Raw genomic sequence first — 16477 nt, forward strand, 5'->3', positions numbered from 1 at the left:
AGAACACAGAAATAATAATCCCACATTTTTAATGTGGTTTCTTGTGTTTAACACTCGCCTGTGTAATTCAGTGCCTGTGTCTCATTATACGAAAACCTTATCTCTATCTACCAGGTTTTGTTACTGAGGATGCTGGTCTGTTTGTTTTCACAGTCTTTTGGCTCACTTACTCTCTTTACACGATCAACAGAGGTTCGAGAATTCGTCTGTGCCGTGTTGTTCTTTCTCCTTGTATTTGATGGTAATTTCGTCATTTATCACAATTGACCAATTGCTTAGTTAATCGCTATTCTGCCCAAAACTGGTGACTGCTCATGACAGTTATCTTTATGTTATATTACACCACTGGCCATTAAAATTGCTACACCACGAAGATGACGTGCTACAGACGCGAAATTTAACCGACAGGAAGACGATGCTGTGATATGCAAATGATTAGCTTTTCAGAGCATTCACACAAGGTTGGCGCCGGTGACGACACCTACAACGTCCTGACATGAGGAAAGTTTCCAACCGATTTCTTGTACCCAAACAGCATTTGGCCGGCGTTGCCTGGAGAAACGTTGTTGTGAAACCTCGTGTAAGAAGGAGAAATGCGTACCATCACGTTTCCGACTTCGATAAAGGTCGGATTGTAACCTATCGCAATTGCGGTTTATCGTATCGCGGCATTGTTGCTCGCGTTGGTCGAGATCCAATGACTGTTAGCAGAATATGGAATCGGTGGATACAGGAGGGTAATACGGAACGCCGTGCTGGATCCCAACGGCCTCGTACCACTAGCAGTTGAGATGATAGACATCTTATCCGCATGGCTGTAAAGGATCGTGCAGCCACGTCTCGATCCCTGAGTCAACAGATGGGAACGTTTGCAACACAACTACCATCTGCACGAACGACGTTTGCAGCAGCATGGACTATCAGCTCGGAGACCATGGCTGCGGTTTCCCTTGACGCTGCGTCACAGACAGGAGCGCCTGCGATGGTGTACTCAACGACGAACCTGGGTGCACGAATGACAAAACGCCATTTTTTCGGATGAATCCTGGTTCTTTTTACAGCATCATGATGGTCGCATCCGTGTTTGGCGACATCGCGGTGAACGCACATTGGAAGCGTGTATTCGTCATCGCCATACTGGCTTATCACCCGGCGTGATGGTATGAGATGCCATTGGTTACATGTCTCGGTCACCTCTTGTTCGCATTGTCTGCACTTTGAACAGTGGACGTTACATTTCAGATGTTTTACGAACCGTGGCTCAACCCAGTCAGGAGACTGATGACTAAAAAGAAATGAGAGGTAGCAAATGAGATAAAGGTCATGGTCAGTTGTTGTAAACGACGAAACAGCCATGAAACACAACGAAAAAGAACAAAGGGACAGACATGGATTTTCTAACTTCTTTTTGTGGTGTAGCGAGAGTAAGTGAGTGAAAGGACTGTGCAAAAAAACAAACAGGCATCCTCAGAAACGAAATATGAAAGCAAGAAACAATGTTTTCATACAATGAGACACAAACTCTGAATCACACTGGGCAGTGGAAAACACAAGAAACCACAATGAAAACGTGGAAATACTGTTTCTAAGTTCTGTAAAGAATATCTGTCAGGAACATTTAAAACAGAGTGCGGAGAGGAATAGATAGCTTTCGAAAGATCGTATGACCTGACGCAGAGATTTCTGAAAGTCTGTGCGTTAGAAACAATTTGAGTAAGAAGACAAATGCACTAAAATTAAGATGAAGAAAGAACGATTCTCAAGAAGAAAATACTGGATCTACAAAGGGTAAGAGGATGATGGGATTTAAGATAAAAACAACTGTAATAGAATACAAGAACAGTACGATAAAAACAAAAAAAGATTCCAAAGATGAGGGCTTCCTAACACATACGAGCGAAGTGAATGGGGATACAGTGGCAACGACTATGTAGCAGAGATCAAGTCAGCGGAGACCAAGTTGATTATTAAGAAATTGGGATGGATAACTGCAGAAGTAAGTACGCATAAAGTCATACATCTGAGTTGAAAGGATGACAAGTGTACGGGAATGAGATAGGCAGTTATCAATTTATGATGTAAGAGGAAGGGACAGTGAATTCTGACAAGAAGGGTTTGAGGGGAGAAAGGACAGAAAAAGAGTCTGCGAAAAGGAAATCTAGACTTTAAGTAACTTTCCTTGGACTGCAGGCAGTGCCGGAAGTAGATGAAGAAAGTACAACATGCACGTATCACTACCCTATGCGTGCTGCATATAGCTGGTAAAGAAGTTACTTCTTTTTCATTGATACCATATTCCTCTTATTTCTCTCTCAGCCTTTTCGCAAAACGTGATACGACTCTATTAGAAACTGGGAGTTCGTAGGAAACATACGTTGCCAAAACTGACTATACCCTACTCCCGAACTCGATGGTTTCCGATGCGTTTCATAGATTTAAGTATGGAAATTTTTCACTTGACACATCTTTTTACCTTTAGTGTGTTTTGCTCTTTGGGCTGTAAACGCGATACATCTCTAGGAATTAGTAGTCCCGTATCCTCATGCTACCTAAACTTGACCTTCAGAGCGCCTAGGTTAATGGGTCAGTGTGTTAATTAATACAGCCAGCCGTTTCGTAACGAGAAATTCTTTGGTCTTAGAAAACGCGTTCTTAATATGAAGGTCAAACGAATGGATTACTAATCGCTACGATATTCCTTTAGCTTCCGTATAAATGAAAAAAAATTACGTACATGAGAGGCAGGGTTTTCCATAGAGGAGATCTGTAATGAACTAAGGAGTGAAATTATTCAAGTTCAAACTAAAAAGAAATGCCGAAAATGGAAGATAGGAATTAAATGTCTAGCACGGAGATAGCACCGTTAGTTTCGTCAACGAACAGGTTTCTAATGGTTTTGCACAGATGTTGGCGATCACCGCTTGCGCAGTCGGGGAGCAGCCATTTTGTCAAATGGAGGCCAAGCAGCCAATGAGGCGCTGGAGGCAATCTCACGAGGGACCACTGAAATCCGGTACTTTGGAAGGCCGACGTGATTGGCAGACGTTAAAAGTCGATGGCAGAGTTTATTACTCCACATTTGACACCAAATGGTAAATCAATTGAAATACTGCGTCAGTTTGAAGTGACCGGTTCGCCTTCGAGAGTGTTCCAATGTAATTTGCTGTTGCGTTGCCTCTACATTTTCTCTCGCCCAGTCCTTCTGATGGCGGCACTTAGTGACTCCAGTTTCATCAGCTGTGTGAAACATCTGCTATGCCACTCTGACCTGAGGCTTCTTCTGTGTCCGCTGGTCGTTAAAACGTTAAACACGACGTAGAAAATTGGAAAGCGGGAAGGTTGTACAAGGAATTTCTGAAAGTGGATGTGTTGTAAGCACAGAAAAGTAAACGGTGATACATTTTAACGAAGCACTGCTAAATATGTTGTTAAGCTGATAAAATAAGATGGTGAGTCAGGAAAAGTAAGAGGTACTGAGTTTAATTCACAGTCGATGTAAAGTGAAATTGAGAAGTTACCAGTAGTATTTTTGTACTTTCAACATTGCATCACAGTCAGCAATCGTGATAATCTAATATATAAGAAACTATCGGCCTCGGCTGCGGTAATGAAACCAACTGGAACGTTATTTTTATTTTGAGCTGCAATTTCCTTAACCTTTAATATAAAGGGAGTGGAAGGGCTTGACTCATACAGTGACCATTTCATTTCAACATATTTATTTGCATCATAGATAAATTTTTAAGAGAATTACAATCATAATTCAGGTAATTTCTTTAAGAAACGCTATTCAGGCAAACTTTACAAACTGCTTGTTATACAAAACCACAAATGAATTAATCTTTTTAAAAACATTTTAAAAAACCACCACTCGGGCCAAGTAAATCATTTAAAATAAACTTTACATCAAATAACCAAGAAATCAACTATTATTCCCACATAGATTGAAAACCGCACCTCCCGGGCGAGATATTACCAAACAACTTTACAAGGTTATAGACAGTTTGATCAATAATATCCCAGTTATTTCCCCATCAAAATTGACATACGCCACTAAGGCCGAATTGCACAGCTATTTTAGAAAACGGTTTCAATTAAGACACACTCTTCTAGAAATCCCTCAAAATTCTTAAGACAAATATTTAAAACATTTAACCCTGGCAACCTTGCAGAGCCACCACAAGTTTTAGAAAACTGCTGCTTGTACAATAACTGAATCCCGAGATCGTGAGGCCGCGACTTGGTCACGAACGGTGGCGGCGACTGAGTACTTATCTTCAAATTAAGATGTGGGCTCAGTTTGTACTTCCACCCCGTTCATAACACCGAAATCGGAAACAAACAGCACAAGCGAGCCCGTACGCCTGTTAGTAATTTGGGTTGCGTAAGTTGGGGTTGTGTGTTCGAACTTATATAAATCCATGCATAGTTTGTTACATTTTAGTCATAAAATGGCAGTGAGGCTTTATGTTTAAGATTTTGAACCTTTCTGTAAGTTCAACTTTGAACATGGCTGACGTTTGCAGCAACCGTATACACAAATTTGAAAAATATGTAAAAATGAATCAATGCGAAGTTAAAGCACAATGAAGCCTTAGTTACTAAATCTGCGAAAGGCAGTGCTATAATTGTCTCTAGTAAGAATGAACATATCTGTAAAACCTTAGAATTTTTTGGGGCTAATAATGTATCTGCAATAGAGGAGGACCCTACTCCCGGTCTACAAAGAGAAATTAGATGTGCTGTAAATGAGGCTAAACATTTGCTAAAGCCCTTTCAAAAGAAACAGTTGATAAACATGAACTTCCAGACTCCCAAACTTCGTTCTCAATTCAAAGTACATGAAGTAAATCACCCTATCCAACAGTATTAGTAGCGGATATCACGATTTAGCCAGGTTCCTTCACGACAAGATTAAAAAATCATACGTATTTCAGAATAATTATTCAATAACGAATAGCCAATCACTGATTAATAAAATAAGAAATTAGGAACGTAATCAGGAGACAAAGTTAATATGTTCGACATTACTAACCGTTACACTAATGTACCGGTCCTGTATACAGTAGAAATTGTGGAGAATAACCTTCATACCTATAAAAAAGATATAACAGACGAACAGATTACTGATCTCATACGTTTGTTGTCATTGGTAGTCAAATATAACTACTTCGAGTTTAATGGCAAACTGTATAAACAAATTGACGTCCTAGCAATGGGAAATCCGCTAGCGGGAATTTTATCTGACATTTTCATCAATTCGCTTGAAGACAAATTCTTCAGTAGGTACGACTCCACAGAATTAGGTATTTTATGCTATTCGCGATACGTAGATGACATTTTGATAATTTACAGTGCACTAATGAAGGAGTAGATCAACTGTTCAATTTGTTCAATAACCTCCATGAAGAAATTAATTTCACGTATGAGTTCCTAAATGAACGCCGCGAATTAAATTTCCTAGATCTGAAGTTGGCGATAACAGAGAATACAATAATTTTCACCATTTTTAGAAAACCCACGAGTACTGATCATACCGTACCTGCAGGCTCGACACACCCTCAATCTCATAAGAAAGCTTTCTTTCATTCAGCAATTCACCGTGCCGTGGTTATTCCCCTATCACCAGAAAAATTGCAGAAAGAAACTGATGTAATTAAGACAACAGCATTTAATAACGGGTATGAACCCTCACTAGTGGAAAACATCCTTAAAGAAAAAACTAAAGAAAGAGTCACCATGAAACGTCCCCTTTGAAGAATTATACATGACTGTCCTTAAACTGACATACAATATTTTTAGCGCAAAGCAATCTGACTTTCAAAAATCCCTACAAAAGAATGGCCCTGACTAACATTAACCTATACGTTTCACAAATCACTTACCTCACAAAAATCTTGGTTACTCGAACTACTGCAATACAGCGAGCACCACTACTGCCAGCTAAATAAAAGATTCAAACTACGGAAGGCACTAACTACTGATAGGGATAGTTAGCAAATGAAAGATATTAATAGAGAACAAACAATGTATTTACCTTAATATCATCAAAAGTCATAATATATATAGGAGTTCATAACATCCATTCTTACAAATATCAAAACTCCGCCATTTCTCTCTCCACATCCACCACTGCTGGCGGCTCACCTCCAACTGCGCAACGCTACGCGCTGTTAACATGCAGCTGCCGCTGCCCAACACTACAATGGCAGACAACAATGCAAACTAGCCACAGACTGCACACAGCACAGCCAGTGATTTTCATACAGAGAGCGCTATGTGGCGGCGGCGTTACCAATATAAGAACCTGAACAGCCTACTTACAACCACTTTAGGTACTGGTCAAACTAATAGCTGTTTCTTTTTTTCCCCCTCATAGTCCTCTTCAGCGACAGTCCGTCAAGATCACAGAACACACACTTTCATCCGCGTTGTGGTTTAGCGGATGATGTTTTTCCTTTTTCCTCGTTCCTTGTATGCGGTATAAATCTTCAATACAGTGCCTCTTGAAATACAATACACTTCGACTTCTTTGGATACGGAAGCACCCACCGATCGAACAGCAACAATATACCTACGTTCGGATTCACTTAGCTCCGACACAACGCACTCGCTACCACAAAGGACACTATTCAGCCCACAATTGACTCTTGCGACGTGTTGAGGACTGTGAACAGGTGCCATCGTAGTCAAGTACAAGAGCGCAACCTGTAGGCTTGCCCGCCATCTGTACCTGTGTTGAAGCACGCATTTTTCGCTGCCTTACCATATTTTTGTCCAACCATTGTACATCATACAGTTATTCATCGTACGACGCATCCGCAGATTATACGAAGGCACCGGGACATCATTTCTCCTTGCCAAGGATAGAAACTGGATGCCAGTCAATCATTTAACAAAAAAAGATGATAAACTATTACTTACTATGAGATAAGCCTCCAGTTCTATCTTCGATTACTGTTGGTCGTGGAGGACTGGAATGCTGTTGTAGGGAAAGGAGAAGAACAAAAGGTTAGACGCTGCATCAGCGGCGCCAATCCGGACTACGCAAGCGCCACAACCCGTTGGGGTTGCGATGTGCCTCCGCCATGAAATACGGCCATATTGGACAAGCGCGACACATCTGTCTCGATTCCTGCCCATAGCTGACGATCTACTTCTGCCTCCAGTGGACAGAGCCGTTGTGTAGTCACTCTAGCGAGCGTACGTCAGTCGAGGTTCTTCAAAGAATGTAGTGGTGTCGGACGTACCAGTGCTGGAGTAACTGCACTTGGAACGTTCACAGTTGCCCCATCACTCAACTCAATGACTTCGCCTACTGTAAGACCCACGTTAAAATATGTAAAAGGAAATCGACTACATCGCTTCTAGCAGCGTAGCAGTGAACTTCAAATACGGAAAATTATGGTACCAAATTCGAATATTAGATGGCAATATTTTTCATTTATACTTTAGGGGAGGGCCTGATAGTCTAGTGGTAAAGTGTGTATCTGGAAACATTTTTGTTTACATGCAAAGTAATATATTCGAGAAATATCAATCAAAAACTAACTTCTCGTAGCTGGGCTTCGCAGTTATGTAGAATTTTGTAAATGAAATCTTAGTTGTCTTTCGACTGCTGCGAAATTATTTACTTGTAAAACCCAGCCTCGCGGAATTAGCCGAGCGGTCTAAGGCGCTGCAGTCATGTGCGGTGCGGCTGGTCCCGGCGGAGGTTCGAGTCCTCCCTCGGGCATGGGTGTGTGTGTTTGTCCTTAGGATAATTTAGGTTAAGTAGTGTGTAAACTTAGGGACTGATGACCTTAGCAGTTAAGTCCCATAAGATTTCACACACATTTGAACATTTTTTTTTTTTGTAAAACCCAGTGGTGCAGTTTCGAGCATGTGTTAATTACGGAGTGGAAATAACCCCGCTTTAGCACATGCCAAAAACCAAAAATTGTCTGACATGAAATGTCACAAAAGCTTTGTGCTCCTGATCACGAACTACTTGTGTGCACTGTACTCGTCTAATTCCGATGTAAATATGTTGCTTATATTCTGCTTAATTTTTGCTCTCATCTGTAATATTGGATGAGTCAAAAAGTCCGTATTTGTTTTTATTTAATATAAAACAGAAGCAGGTATCGTCGCATAGTATTCTGGGGACTCATATCTATTTGTTACTTCTTTCGAATCATGAAGGCGTACGAAATTTTCATTCAAGGAAATGATTCTAATACATTGATTTTCACTAGAATGTATTGTTTGTCCTACCTGTTAATAACGTATGAACTTATTTGCGTAAATACTGCTACATTTTTATCATCTTCAAGAAAAAATACTCTAGTGGTTTAGACCGGAAAGCATACTCATCCATACTCTACAAACCACTGTGAAATGAATGGTTTTCAGCTGCAGTGAGCAACACCGTTCAAAGCAGAATTACATACTAATTCTGTGAGAAGAACGTAATGACGTTGAATAAATACCAGTTCTGCCAGAAGCTGCTAACATGGAGTTCTCCATTAAATGAGAGAAAGTACGGAAAACAGATGTATGCAGAAATAAAGTAGAGTACAAGAAATATACTTACAATGCATTTAAATCGAGCTGGACGTACACAGATTCGGAAGCAGTAACAGACACACAGAAGTGCACAAAACAAAGTGCGACGAAATCAGCTTCTGGTTTGTACGAAACAAAACCAAATTCGAAATCATTTACTCCGCCCTGTATCACATATGCGAGCAAACATCAAGCTGAATACGAGCAAGATATTCAACATGCATTTCAAAGAGTACAATATACTCAACAAGTCGTAATTAGTAACATAGTGATATGAAACCAGCAACTGCTTTGCACTAAACCAAAAAAGAAAAAATTAGGAAGACTGTAGATCAACCAATAAGAAAAAGTGATGATTGAAGTTCGCAGCTCTCCATGTGGCGTGGCACTGAACGATGGTTGTACTGGCGAAAATGTTTATATAAGTTTCACTCGCCCCCCCCCCCCCTTTTGTCTTTGCACCTCGCCAGAGACTAGTAACTCGCACGAAAATAAATTACATACAATGCGTTTTCTAATAAACGGTTTTCAAGGTTAACATGCAGACCAAGCGTTGAGGTGTACGGCTTACAATACGAGAGACTAAGAGGATAAATTGCAATGCAGACGGTTAAGGATGCAATGGTAGTTGTGGAAAGAAAGGATGACTGATTTGCTTCGATATCCTTACACATACCAACTGATGATCAGTTTTCAGTATTCTTGATTTTAATCTTAATTGGTGCAAGAGGAACTGGCGTAAATACGAGATGTGAGGTTCTTTTTTATGTTAGGTTTGTTCATTACACAAACTGTCAATTCAGTACGTATGCACTTTCTAGCTTTCTATCCATTTATACTTTTTTATCTTCTAAATTAATAAGAGTTTTAATCATTTGTCATTCCTCTGTGTGTAATTTCTGATTTAAGTCACAAAGGCATACTTTACGAGTAATTTCACACTTAGACACAACGTATTTGTTGGTCACAAAAGCGCTGAAAGCATCTGGTGAATCCCAAATAGACCACCAAATAAAAATTAATCATATCAGAAACAGTGAACACACAGTGCGTAGTGGGGCGATCACTGTTGTAGAAATAATTCAGAAGCCAAGATCGCTGAAATACTGTTTACTGGGTAACCGGTTTCAACACACTAAAGGTGCCATCATCGGATCTGAATGTAGATTAACATTTATAAACCATTTGGATATAAGGATATATGAGGCAGACCAGCTGACATAAAATAATTGCCACAAATATTAAGAAACCACTGCTCTCCTGGTCATTCTTTTCCATAAGATACGTAAAACCGAAGTCACAAGATAAAACTGTTTGATACATGACCGCTGCTCGACTGACAGCGGTCGGCTTCACGATGACCAGGAGAGCAGTTGTTTCTTAATTTTTGTGACAATGATTTTATATCAGCTGGTCTGCCTCATGTGTCGTTATATCCAAATGGTTTGTAAATGTTAATCTACATTCAGATTATGGCACCTTTAGTGTGCTGAAACCGGTTATCCAGTATACAGTATTTAAGCGATCTTGGCTTTTGAATTATTTCTATAGCAGAAACAGCCTCGGAACATATTTACACTCTTCTGAAGATTGTCGTCAAGAACACGCCAGCATTACTGGGAGTAAATATGGCCACTGTTACCCGCACCTTATCGTAATTCTTCCCCAGGAAACCGTAAGAATCTTCGATGGCCTATCTTGTGAATGAAAGGCTCTGGTGGTCAATGTAAACAATTTCAAAAACAAAATGTAATCATTTTCCCTTGACAAGCTCTTCTACCCATACACGAATTTCTTAAAGGAAATATTTGTGCGTGGCTGAGTTGCAATCATCATTGACTGAGAATATGTATAATATTTTGCGTGACTACCGACACGTTGCATATCATAGGGAGTAGCCACGAATTTGAGCCAACGAACATTCAAATAGCTAAATAACAAGATAGCCATAAATATTATCAACAGAAATTGCGATTGATAGTCATCACTTCCTGTAAACTGAATTTACATTCTTGATGTTCCACTCGAGTTTATGAATATACATAGGTTTCGTTGCTTTCAGAGGAATTAGTATCACGGAATTCGTCGTGCCTGGAGGCGGTATCTATGTCTGTCATCATCAGATGGAGACTTCGTGTGGTCTTATACAATCGTCAGGGTAGTCTGGGTAGTCCGTGCACAACGCTATAACAAGCATTTTGTAAAGGACCTTTTTATCACTACCGACGATCGCGAATGCGTAATTTTCCCCGCATAGCCGCCGGTAGATTAATATCACAGCCGACTTCCGTAGCTCGATAAGAGAGTTTAAGTGCAATTAAAATTAAATTTTCTCTGATGATTACAGTAATTTAGACTGCTGATCTCGATGCTCCCCCAAGCTCGCCTTGCTTGAGTAAACAGTCCCGTACTCAGAATCAATCTGACCTGTTCATCACTAACAACGTATACATCTGTGTCAAAGTTTCTTTAAATCACGATGATGTAAAACAACAACAATTTATCAGAACTTTCAGTAGTGCACCATACATATAAAAAATAATAATAATAAAATTTGTTCGTTACACGAAGGTGTACAATGTGTATCTAATAGCAGCTTCTTTGAACTGTGCGCACCATAATTGCAGTATCTAACCCTTACTATAAATATGCTTTTGTGAACAGTTGGCCCTTCAATATTTACCAAAACACAGAATTTCACAAGAAACAGACACCATCACTATAAGCCAATATATCGCTAAACCAAGAAAAGCAAACATGGTTCGCTAATATAATATCTGAAACGAAGACGGTTACTTGCGATCTTCTGTCATCTGTATCTACATCTACATGGATACTCTGTAAATCACATTTAAGTGCCTGGTAGAGGGTTCATCGAACCACGTTCAGAATTGTGATCGTTTCTCCCTGTGGAGGTCGGCATCAACAAAATATTTTCGCATTCGGAGGAGAAAGTTAGGTGACTGGAATTTTTTTATAATATCTCTGATTTTTTCCCGTCTAATGTCAATATTCGTCTTTCGATCTAGGAGTGAGTACCGAGACAACTAGTGGAGAAAATTCATTTCAGACGATAGAATCTGATCAGTAATTAAGAGTCCAGCTTTCATGTCCGTGTAACAATAACGGAAGATGTGAGTGCAGGCTTTCTCGGCGAATTTCATATATGAAGTCTTCACGAGTTGTCAACCTGAAGATGATGGGGACGCATTCCATCGAAACGTTGCTACGAGACGACGACGCTACTCGGCTGACAACCCGTGAAGACTTCATATATAATAATGGAAGACTTATAGCTTTGTATAGCTTGAGTAGGGTGCTCCTTTGAACGTTATGTTTTAATGTTAAGCGCATTGTGCCACGGAAATTCCAAAATTTTGCATAGTTACCATGATGCCCCACGTATTTAAATTCACATGTTTGTTCGATATCAGGAATTATTATTGAATGTGGCTCAATGGCCTGATGCAAGTCTTTCGACTGGACGACACTTCAGCGACTTGGTGAAACCAAGTTAGTTGTTGGATTTTTTACTGGCCACCTGATTCTGCTGCGCCAGTTCTAGAATCATTCAATGAATGTCCATGGTCAGTAGCACGTAAATACCCATATCATGCATTGTCTCTGGAGATTGGGATGTCTATGGATTCATTGCAGGGTGTTAATGCAGTCATTCATGCGAAGTACTTTACAACAAGTCTTCTGGAAACTGTCTTGTGGAGCTAATTCGGCAGCCCGCACGCAGTGGAAATTTCTGACACCTTGTAGCTACAAATAGACCGGATTTCTCGACAACGTCGGTATAGAAACGGCGACTAGCGATCTTGATGTCATTGTAGCAGCTATGGTTATGAATATTAAGAAGGCTAGGAGAGAGTGTCTCTGCTAGAAAGAGCAGATAATCAGTTATTAGCATCTCACTCAGACATTGAACTGATGTCGTTCTGTTCCAGCCAGGTGGACGTAGTGGAATTATGGTCAAAATTTAAGCAGATTGTAAATCTTGGTCCAGAGAACTGTGTACCTTCTAAGTGAATTAAGGACAGAAAAGACCCCTCATTGTTCAATAACGAGATTCGGAAAATGCTGAGGAAGCAGAGACTGTTGCACTTTCGGTTCAAAAGGGAACGCACGGGTGACAACGAGCAAAGGTTAGAAGAAATTAGTGCGTCTGTGAAAAGATCTATACTCCATGCATACAACCACTACCATCGCCACACCTTAGCAAAAGATCTGGCAGAGAACCCAAGAAAATTCTGGTCCTATGTGGATCTAAGGCAAAACGAAAGCCAAAGTTTTAAATTTCATTTCCAAGATATCGTTCACACAGAACAGTCGTACAAAAATACCATCATTTGACCACTGAACAGATTCCCGTACTGACGACACAGTAATAAGCATCCCTGGCATAGAGAAACAACGGAAGGAGGTGAAAACAAATAGGTTACTAGTCCGGATGGAAACCGGTTTTTCAAAGAGTACTCCACGGCATTGGCCCCTTACCTAACTGGAATTTACCGTGAATCACTCGCCATGCACAAAGTCCCAAGCGACTGGAAAAAATTGCAGGTGACTCCAGTGTTTAAGAAGGACAAAAGAACTACCCGCAAAATGACGGACCAGTATCCCTAACTTCGGTCTGCTGCAGAATCTTCGAACATATCCTCAGACTGAAAATAACAAATTTCTTGAGACCGAGAAGCTTATGTCCACGAATCAGTGTGGTTTAGGAAGCATCACTTGTGTGAAATTCAGCTCGTCCTTTTCTCACATGATATACTGCGAACTATGGATAAAGGGCAACTGGCAGATTTTATTTCTAGACTTGCGGATTGTTTGACACCGTGGCCCATTGCTGGCTGTTAAATAAGGTAAGAGCATGTGGAATAGGTTCACAGATATGTGAGTGGCTCTAAGTTGCAGAATCCAGTATGTTGTGCTCAACGGTGAGTGTTCAGACACAAGGACCACAAAGATGTTCTCCTCGTTCTTTTTGCGAGCCGCGCGGGATTAGCCGAGCGGTCTTAGGGGCTACAGTCATTGACTGTGCAGCTGGTTCCGGCGGAGGTTCGAGTCCTCTCTCGGGCATGGGTGTGTCTGTTTGTCCTTAATTTATTTTAGGTTAGGTAGTGTGTAAGCTTAGGGACTGATGACCTTAGCAGTTAAACCCCATAAGATTTCACACACTTTTGAACATTTTCTTTTTGCGAGCAGAACAACATAGTCGTGGTAGAGTGTATGCTCGGCCACGCACCGTAGGTTGGACTGCGGAGTATCGATGTCGATTTCGACTTGGTGTGTCTCTGATCTACACCACTTATGCAACCGGGGATCCGAACCACATGTCGTTGCTGATGACTCCCTAAATCGTTGACAGGTCAAGGTTACGTTAAAGGCAGACTGTGCATTTCCGAGGTTCGATCCCGCGACCTCTTAGTTTACTGGCACGCACTCTACCGCTAGACCACCAGGACCGTCATATTTGTTCGCATATTTGTTCATTTATTATAATTTTTGCTCTTATTGGTTCAGATCCTTGAATTTTTTTTTTTTACTTGCAGGAACTGCCATACCATTTTTAACAGCGTCCTGGCACAATTTATGAAATGCGGCCTGTATAAAATTTTCAGCATTGCCTTTTGAGAAGCTGATGGTCAGCGAAAACTAAAGTCGTAAAAGTGGCATGGCTCATAATAATGGTGCTGTTTACCATTTAAACAATTTTTTATGACAGCGTCAATATAAACTTTAAAAAGTGTGGTTGAAAGCGGACAGCCTTTCGTGACTCTTAGTTAATGTCTACTGAGACATATTAACTTTGCAGAGGATGAACATTTGTCGTATTGTCCAAGTACAGTTACTGAACAGATGATATAAAGTGACCTTGATTTTCAATACTTTCTAGAGCTCCCTCACAAACAATTTCTCGAAGTCCCTGAATATGTAGTAAGAGGAAAATTAGTCTCTTCTTTTCGCGATCATTTGTGTATGAGAAGCGATGTTGGGCAACTGAAATTTGAGTATCCACAAAAGATATGTTTTGCTGATTATTTTTGCATAAATTTTATAACAGGAATTTAGGAGATTTATTCCTACGTAATTTGTAAACAGTGACGTGTCACCCTTGTTATATAGTTGATACATTAGGGTTCATTCTACTCTTACATATCTCGTCTGCCGACAGATCTTCTTAAAATTTAGATACTTCTATCACATTCTGGGTGAAGCATTTTCAGTATGTTCCGTATTGACAATGCAGTTATTCTCGCAGTTTCTTATGGCCAGTCGAAATTTTATATATAAGTGGCAGTTTTAATCAAGTGAACTGATAATTAAAATCCTCCGTCAGTATTTCATAGAACTCGCAGGGAGTAGCAACTGACCATTATTGAAATAATAACGGACGAGTAGTTGCAATTATCACTTCGTAGACGTCAACAGTTAAACAACAACAGAATGAAAAACATGTAAGTTTATAGTCGCGTTTTTAAAATGTAACTGAATCATTTATATTTTTAATCATGTTTTTAAAATGAAACTGTATCGTTTATATTTTTCCAAGACAAATATTGGGATAGAGCTTTCAGTGAGAAGTTCTCACTTCCTCTACGTAACATTTGTGGAAATTTATTAAATACACACATCAGCCAAGGTTTTTGCATGACCTCTTTAATTCTAAACTCGTGGAACAGAAAAAAAGGAGTCTCTAAGTTACGTGAGTATGTTTATTTGCAATGGGTTCAGATCAACAAAACAAACATTCGTTTAACGCCAAAATCGTCTGTTTCCGGCATGGGTTTCTCACTGCACCCCTGAGCGACATCAGTATGTGTTGCAACGTTGCCTGGCTCGGATGCAAGTTTGACTCCATTGGGGCATCCCACTGATGAGATCATAAAGCCAACACTGGCCAATTTGTCCCACTGGTCACTAGCGATTATGCTTAAGTCACGCAGATGGTACCATGGCTGTAAGCACTACGGGACTCAACATCTGAGGTCATCAGTCCCCGAGACTTAGAAATACTTAAACTCAACTAACCTTAGGACATCACCCACACCAATGCCCGAGGCAGGATTCGGATCTGCGACCGTAGCAGCAGCGCGGTTCCGGACTGAAGCGCCTAGAACCGCTCGGCCACAACGGCCGGGCTAAGTCACGCAGAAGACGTGGGCGTTGTCAACATCCAAAAAAGCTCGTTTCAATTGATCTCACATATGTTCAATTGCGTTCATGTCTGGGGAGCGGGCAGGCCACTCCGCTCTTATGATTCTTAAATGCTGAAGAACGATCTTCAAGGGATCAAAACGATGAGCACGCGAGTTATCATCCATCCAGATGAAATAATTATGAAAATGGCGAAACGTCCCGTTATTGGTTCCAGTTTCTCGTCCCTGTACTGTACAGCAGTGACTCAATAACTATATTGTTTCAAATGTTATGCAATATTGGATGTGTTCGGTATCACCGGATTGTCTCCAAAAACATAGTCTACTATTAGCTGCTGGTAAAACTTTCGGTATGTGGGGTCGTGGTCCAAGAAACTCTTCTGTTCCTGACGTTTTATCCAGGACTGCGCTGGACATCCTCAGAGGCGCTCCTCTGCTGAGTCTTGCCGACTGACCGGTCGGACGTCCGAGAGCGACATACAGGGTGTTACAAAAAGGTACGGCCAAACTTTCGGGAAACATTCCTCACACACAAAGAAAGAAAATATGTTATGTGGACATGTGTCCGGAAATGCTTACTTTCCATGTTAGAGCTCATTTTATTACTTCTCCTCAAATCACATTAATCATGGAATGGAAACACACAGCAACAGAACGTACCAGCGTGACTTCAAACACTTTGTTACATGAAATGTTCAAAATGTCCTCCGTTAGCGAGGATACATGCATCCACCCTCCGTCGCATGGAATCCCTGATCAGC

The sequence above is a fragment of the Schistocerca piceifrons genome, chromosome 5 (assembly GCF_021461385.2).
Source record: "Schistocerca piceifrons isolate TAMUIC-IGC-003096 chromosome 5, iqSchPice1.1, whole genome shotgun sequence".
Lineage (NCBI taxonomy): Eukaryota > Metazoa > Arthropoda > Insecta > Orthoptera > Acrididae > Schistocerca > Schistocerca piceifrons.